The sequence below is a fragment of the Eumetopias jubatus genome, unplaced genomic scaffold (genome assembly GCF_037043125.1).
Source record: "Eumetopias jubatus isolate StellerSeaLion01/CBP00866 unplaced genomic scaffold, mEumJub1_p1.0 scaffold_10, whole genome shotgun sequence".
NCBI lineage: Eukaryota > Metazoa > Chordata > Mammalia > Carnivora > Otariidae > Eumetopias > Eumetopias jubatus.
The window spans coordinates 64,303,832-64,311,165 of NW_028274816.1; the positions used below are offsets into that span (position 1 = coordinate 64,303,832).

Sequence of the window (7,334 nt, forward strand, 5' to 3'; positions counted from 1 at the left end):
CAGGCTTTCCTAGGAGGTCAGTGGCAGCTGTGCACATTTGGCCAAAAGTGACAAGCTATTTTTGCCATCATACTGTACCTACTGAGGCAGAGAGTTTGAGACTCCCACAAAGACTGTTCATCCTTCATGCTTGTGGAGCACAAATCTATACATAAAACACACCATACAGCAAATAGAACACCTGAAATTAAGAGGACTCAAACAATAAGGCTTTCGTATTATACAAAACAAAGCAGTATGTGGCACACAGCTCAGGCTGTTGACTTAGAAGCTGGAAAAATTCACCATCTGAGAACGTGTCCCTGAAAAAGGTTGTCCTCTGCAAGTTGCCAGCCAAACTCATATGAAATTCCTTTGGGCAAACACTGAGTCAGGTTCTTGCCCAAGCCAGGCAGAGAGAGAGGAACACAGATCCAGAGGGGCTCAGGCTACTCCTCATCTGCTCCAGCATGAGAGAAGAGAGGTCGGCTTCCTTGAGCACAGTGGGGTGGTGACTGATGCACACTGTGGGGACCTGCCAGGCGGTAGAGGTGAAATGGCTTCACCCTGGAAATGGCTTTGACATAACACTAGAAAGAGCCCTGAGCAGGTTAAGTGTAACATAGCCACACCTGCTTCCCACGGAAGTGAAATTTAGGGGAATTCTCCCTACTGTGGACAACTGGAAGCAGGAGATCAAATTCAGACACATGGCTCCTCAGGGTTTCTTCCAGTGACCTTAAACTGAACAAGGAAATACCACACTCCATTGCACATCTAAGGCCTTTCTCCAATGTGAACTCTACGAGTGTAATGAGGTGAATTCTCCGGGGAAAATATTTCCCACATTCACCACATACATAGGACTTTCCTCCTGTGTGAACTCTCTGATGTCAAATGAGTGCTGAGCTCTTGGTAAAAGATCTCAGAGAGAAAATTGTTCTCAATTTTTCTCAATAAGGCCTTTCTCCAGTGTGAACTTGCCAGTGCACAATGAGGGCAGATTTTCATCAAAAGCATTTCCCACATCCAATGTATTCATAATGCCTTTCTCCAGTGTGTACTATCTGTGGTTGAACAAGGATGGAACTATGGCTAAAAGACTACACACATTTACTGCACACGTAACAATTCTCTCTCTGAGAAATTTTTCTCAATTCACTATACTCATAAGGCCTTGACGCAGTGTGAACTCTCCAGTATTCAGGGAGATAATTTCCTTGACGGAATTTTCCACACTCAGTGCATTCATAAGACCTTTCACCAGTGTGACCTCCCAAATGATACAGGAGTTTCCTCCTACGGATAGAAGATTTGCCACATTCATGGTACTTGTAAGGCCTTCCTCCTGTGTAAACTCTTTGATAACAGAGCAGGTATCCATAGATAAAACATTTCCTACAGTTACTGCACTGGCAAGGCCTATCTCCAGCATGAATTCTCTGATGATACCAAAGGTAGAGCTAGAGGTGAAAGATTTCTCACCTTGGCTGCACCTATAAGGCCTTTGTTCTCTGTGAATACTCGTGTTGAGAGAGGTAAGATTGATGGCTAAAGGATTTCCCACATTTAATGTACCCAAAAGGCCTTTTTCCTTTATGTATTCTCTAGTGTAGAATGAGTACCAAACTACTAGTTAAAGATCTCCACATTTACTACATTCATAAGGCCTTTCTCCAGTGTGAACTTGCCAGTGCACAATGAGGGCAGATTTTCATCAAAAGCATTTCCCACATTCAATGTATTCATAATGCCTTTCTCCAGTGTGTACTATCTGTAGTTGAATAAGGATGAAACTATGGCTAAAAGACTACACACATTCACTGCACACGTAACAATTTTCTCCAATAGGACTTCTCTGGGGATAAATGGGGACAAACTTTTGGTTGAAGGGTTTCCCACATTTGCTGCACCTGAACTGCCTTGCCCCAGTATGAACTCCTCGATGTTGACTGAGGGTTGAGTTTTGCCTAAAAGATGTGTCACATTCACCACACACACAAAGCCTGTCACCACTGTGGACTCTCTGGAGAATAACAAGTGAAGATTTATACAGGAATGTTTTCCCCCATTCATGGCACATGAAACAGTCTTCCTATGTCAACACACTGGTCCTGAACAAGTGTGTATGTGGGGTTAAAGGTGTTCTTACATTTTCCCCAGGTGACATAACTTTTTTTGCTTTGAAAAGTTGCCCCACATCGAGTGATTCTGTTTGGCTTCTCTCTGGTGTGAGTGGCCTGTAGTTGGTGTTCTGAGGTGGCCAGGAAGGCTTTCTCAACCTCTCCACAGGTGAAGGGCTTGTCTGACACATGTAATTTCCAGCTCTTCACAAACAAGTCCCTGTCCACAGGGCTTCTGAAGGGTTTCACTCCCATGTGCTGTTTCTCATGTTTTCTGAAGTTTGTAATGAAATAAAATCATTTCATACATGCCCCACACCTGAACGCTTTCTGGCTGTTTTCTTTTCCCTGGTGCGCAGCCAAGTGGGAAATGTCTCTCAAGACGGGACCACACATCTCACAGGGGTGGGTCTTCCGGGAAGACTGAGCTGCCTTGGGCGTCCTGGTCTGTGACACGCCTACAGAAGTGCTCTGGGCAAAGGGTGCCTCATCCTCTGCTCCACAGCAGCAACCTGAAGGCAAAGAAGCGCTGGTGAAATTTGTGTTGACTATAGCGAGGGGGTGAGCCCATCACATACATGCACCCGACTCATCTAGGCAGGACTGTATGGCACGCTTTTCTAGGTAAGGGAGTTGGAATCTGGTCAGAGAAGTTGGGCATTTCTGGGCTCCTAAGGCAAAAGAATGGTAGAGACCTCATCATGGGAAGGACACAAGGATAGTCTATAACACAAAGAAGAGAGGCATATTCTAAAACTTGTTCCTCTGCTAAAGGATTCCTGCAGGACCTTTTCTGCTGGTGACATAAGGGTGTGTAAACTGTATGTCCAAACCCAGGAAAAACTAATTGCAATAGAGCTTCTTCTATTCAAAGCCAATTTAAGGATGTGTGCATGCCTTGTGGCAAGTGTGGGCCAGTGTTGCAGAGCAAGAGAAGAAGACTTATGAGAAAGATGAGTGAGATACAAAGTCCAGAGAGGTAGAGATTATCCCTAGCTGGAAGTCAGAGTAGAAATGACGTAGTAGAATTGACTAGTCAGTAAAGTATCAACAAAGAGAAGGAAAAGTAGAAATGGAGTATGGTATTGGCAATAAGAACAAAATACTGGTTAAATGGGAAACATTCCTGGTATAATCTGAACACACCCTCCCCAGTTTCACCAGGGCCAGACACCTGTAAGCTCATCTGCAGCCTTGGCTACTGAGAATCCCTACAATCTTTGCTGCACCTGACCTCTGCTGATAGTGCTGCACTGTGATCACATGGCTGGTCCCTCCCTAGAGCCAAAATGGCCACAGGCCCTTCAGCTGGTGACCTTGCAACCAACCCAAGGTAAAGGTCTTTCCCCACCAAAACCAGCCTGTAAAAGCTGGAAGAGGTGACTGATCCATCGCATGTGGGGACATCAAAAAAAAGGCTATCAGGACCACACAAAAAAATCAAGGAAATGGGACACAACCAGAGGAGCACAGTAAGTTTCCAACACGTGAACCCAAAGAAACACAGATCTACAAGCTGCAGGACAAATAATTTAAAATTGTTTAAGGGGGTGCCTGGGTGGCTCAGATGGTTAAGCGTCTGCCTCCGGCTCAGGTCATGATCCCAGGGTCCTGGGATTGAGCCCAGCGTTGGGCTCCCTGCTTGGCAGGAAGTCTGCTTCTCCCTCTTGCTCTGCCTCTGCCCTTGCCCCTGCTTGTCTTCTCTCTCCCTCTCTCTCAAATGAATAAATAAAATCTTAAAAAAAACTTTTAAAAATAAAATAAAATAAAATAAAATAAAATTGTTTAAGGAAGCTCAGCCAGGGCACCTGGGTGGCTCAGTCATTAAGCATCTACCTTCGCCTCAGGTCTTGATCCCAGGGTCCTGGGATTGAGGCCCACATCGGGCTCCCTGCTCAGTGGGAAGCCTGCTTCCCCATCTCCCACTCCCCCGGCTTGTGTTCCCTCTCTCTCTGTCAAATAAATAAATAAAATCTTAAAAAAAAAAAAAGAAACTGTTAGAAAATATGCTTCCCACATGGGATAAAACTTCCCTAATTTCCGGTGATCAAGACACCCACTTCACTGGGCAAATCATACAAGCCTTAATGAATACCTCGCAAACTTCTTGGAATTATCACTGTCCCTATCACTCTCAATCATCAATCAAGGTTGAGAGAACTAATAGGATCCTAAAACTTAAAATCTGTAAGCTTGCTGAAACTACTGTACTCCCTTGGCCTACGGAATTGCCTGTGACTCTGCCGACTATTTGCAGTAGACTCTCCAGAAAACATAAACTCACTCCTTATGAGATAGTCACCAGTAAACCAATGTCTACTGGCTGATCCCACTTTCTGCTGATCCCTTGTTATCCCATACTAATATAACCAGTGATTGTAAGTCTTTAATGTCTTACGCTAAAGCCTATCATCAGGTTAGCAGCTTTCCCTGTTCCCAATTCAAATGATTCTGTTAATCAGTCTGGAGCCTGGTGACTGGGTATTTTGGAAACATCACAAGAGAAAAACAGCTCTTGAGCCCCACTGCAAAGGACCTTCTCAAGTGTTCCTGACCACTGATACTAATGGAAAACTAGAGGGCATTGAGTCTTAAATACACATCTCACAGCTAAAGTCACCAGCTGACTTCTGGTCCTGTATTGATGCTGGAGACCTTCAAATAAAACCAACAAGTAAGAGAAGCAGCTGACATTGAGGTAGACTGCTTCCACCCAAAATGCCAGATCAAGACTTCAGATTTTAAGCATGAAATCCTTTTTTCATTTTCTTTCCTTTTACTGTGGCATTGACCTGGAAAGAAAACGCCTTCAGTATCTCCCAGGCCATTGCTAAGGCGGTAACCTTTCAGACTGCTGGATTCATCATCAAAGATCCCAATCCCATGGAAAAAATATCTAGTGTTTGAAAATAGCTGGTTATCATAAGTTTAAATGAGAAAGATTATTTCAGTATATGCGTTATTTCAAGGATGGAATTGTTTTGGGGTTTTTTTTGCAGATTATCTGAAATTATGTTTTTCCAAATTTAAAAAAAATATGTGATTGTAGAGAGACTATTATACTCAAAGTCACTTCCTACAACTAAGTCTTAGAAGTTTGTGAGAAATCATGCCTTTTGGCATCCTTCTCAAGTCTAAAATTCTGATTCTAATGTAGAAATAAGACAGTGGACATACAATGAAATGACTCAAGTTAATATAAGCTAATAATTAGAAGAGGAATATCCTTATTCCTATAAAAACCTAGAATGTCAATGTATTTTTTTGAGCTAATAAATGTTAGTTTGCTTCAACTAATCTTAATCCTGGTCCCTTCGCTTAAAGGCAAGTTTTATTCTAGCTCTATCATAGTATGACACATACATAAGATACATTTGGTACATATTATATTTAAATACTAGCTATCCAGGCTATATAGCTCAAAGCCTTTTCACAAGCAAACTAAGACATCTTATTGATCAACTACCCTGGATTTATATTGTACAGACATACCTACCTGGAGGCATTCATGGCTCAGGATTTGCTTCCTTTGGCAAGGCCATAGTTTCCTGCTTATAGGAGTAAACATAAAGGCAATTATGATCAGAAGCTCATCCTTAACTTTGGAAGATATTATATAATTTATTGCTAAGACAACTGTTTCCAAAAAAGATCTTTAGACTCTGGCCAAAGTTGTTGTTGTTTTTAAAGATTTTACTTATTTATTTAGACAGAGCGCACAGGGAGCTTGAACTCACAACCCTGAGATCATGACCTGAGCTGAAATCGAGTCAGACGCCTAACTGACTGAGCCACCCAGGCGCCCCCAAAGTTGTTCTTAATAATAGAAGAGCTCTTGAGTACCTGTAGCTGTGACCAACACCACCTACAGTACCTGGATTAACACCTGCATAAGTTGAAATTCAATTATATAAGATCACAGAACAAGCCACTTGGTGGCATAAGAAATGATTCCTTCCACAAGGTCTTTCTTTGACTTATTGGATCGGGTCTTAGGGACCATGGCTCCAAAGTGCACTCCAAACATCAGGAATTATCCCGTTTATAATAATCTCCGTGCCATGTATTCTCTCAAAATTATGCCTTTTGGCAGCAGTTCACAAGCAAATCCCCACCCTCCTCTAGGTTTTCAGCATTCTTTGCGGGAGGCGCCTAGCCATGCTCTGACTGGTCAGGATGGAGAAAACCCTTCCACGGGGCTCGAGCGGGCTGCCAACTACATTACCCAGATCAGGCGCGCAGTGGACCCGATGGAAGCGTTTCTGTGGTGATTTGTCGCTGAGGGGCGGGACTTCCGGCCTCGTCCTTGTGGCCTCCTTCTTGCAGCTCTGGCGCGTGCGGGGCCGAGACTGAAGGGACGGAACTGTCAAGGCGCAGAAGTCGTTGTCCCCACGGCAGAGAGGCGGGTCCGCGGCTGGCGACGCCTTCCAGGCTGCCCCGCGCCGGGGCCGGGACGGGGACCGCGGGTCCGGGTGTCCGCGACGCCCACCCGAGTTCGACGGCGGCGGCCGCGCCCAGGGAGCCGCCGCAGGGAAGCGCTCGTCCCCCGGGCCCTCCCCGCCGTCCCCCCACCCAGACCCCGGAGGCCCGAGCGCGGGGCGCCGGCTCGCGGCCCTGCGGCCCAGGCCCCGGCGTCGGACGGGGCGGCGGCGGGGGGCGGGGGCCCCGTGTGCGAGCGCCGGCGTGCCGGCGTGAGGAGCGGGCTCCGGGCCGGGGGGCCTGAGGCGGGAGGAGGCTGCCCGCAGGCGACAGAGGGCGTGAGGCGGAGTCGCGCCTGGACTGGCGGGCCGAGGTGCCGTACCTTCGTTCTGAGGGCCCTGGGAGCCATGGGAGGATCGTGAACAGGAAGACACAAGTCCGGCCTTCCCACGCTGCTGAGAGAACACTGATCCATAACCCCGCTGACGTGTTCCCAGGGTTGTGGTTTCCTATTCGTCTAAATTCCATTTCCTCAGCCCCTGAGTTTGGAGATGGAGAAACCCACAGGCCAGGGTGTGAAGTCCATGTCAGGTTTTATATGTTACCCATGGAAACAGGTGTGGAGGGTTCTACCAGGGCAGGAGCTGGTACCGAGATGTGGAAAGGCTCCGGGAGAACTGAGACGGGGTTAGGAAACCACCAGGCTGTCTTTTGTGTGGGAACAAAAAGCAGGTGTGCGGAAGTCACGACTGGAATGGCCACCGGAGAAGCTGTGTCTGTTCTGTAAGTCCTCAGAGATACGGATCAGAGGAG

General features: G+C 46.4%; 1 pseudogene across 1 annotated transcript; it reads right to left on the reverse strand.

Annotated features, from left to right (window-relative positions):
- Positions 1-1,082: 1,082 nt before the first annotated feature.
- Positions 1,083-6,464, reverse strand: LOC148163310 (uncharacterized; annotated as a pseudogene). Its single transcript, XR_015769089.1, has 3 exons — positions 6,328-6,464; positions 5,599-5,653; positions 1,083-2,614 (listed from the first exon to the last, which is right to left on the reverse strand). The product of XR_015769089.1 is annotated as an uncharacterized LOC148163310 (transcript).
- Between the last annotated feature and the right edge of the window lie 870 nt (positions 6,465-7,334).